The following is a 229-nucleotide window of genomic DNA, read 5'->3' as shown; positions in this document are numbered from 1 at the left end:
CTCAGGCTGGCCTTGAACTATGCAGCTGGCCTCGAACTCTCGGCACCCCTCTGCTTCAGCCTTCCTACTGCTGGGATCACAGGCGTGTGCCACCATGCCGGACGAATACTTAAACCACAGTGGCAGGCAGGCTAGTCTCAGCCTCCCAGCTCCTGCCTCTCCCAAGAGGATCTGTATTCATCTGGCCACCGAGCTCTGGAATCTCACACGTGTCACAGCGAGGAAGTTG

Source organism: Chinchilla lanigera, unplaced genomic scaffold, assembly GCF_000276665.1.
Source record: "Chinchilla lanigera isolate Chin_1 unplaced genomic scaffold, ChiLan1.0 scaffold00146, whole genome shotgun sequence".
Taxonomy (NCBI): domain Eukaryota; kingdom Metazoa; phylum Chordata; class Mammalia; order Rodentia; family Chinchillidae; genus Chinchilla; species Chinchilla lanigera.
The sequence above is the reverse complement of the archived record's forward strand: the minus strand, read 5'-3'. Positions refer to the sequence as shown.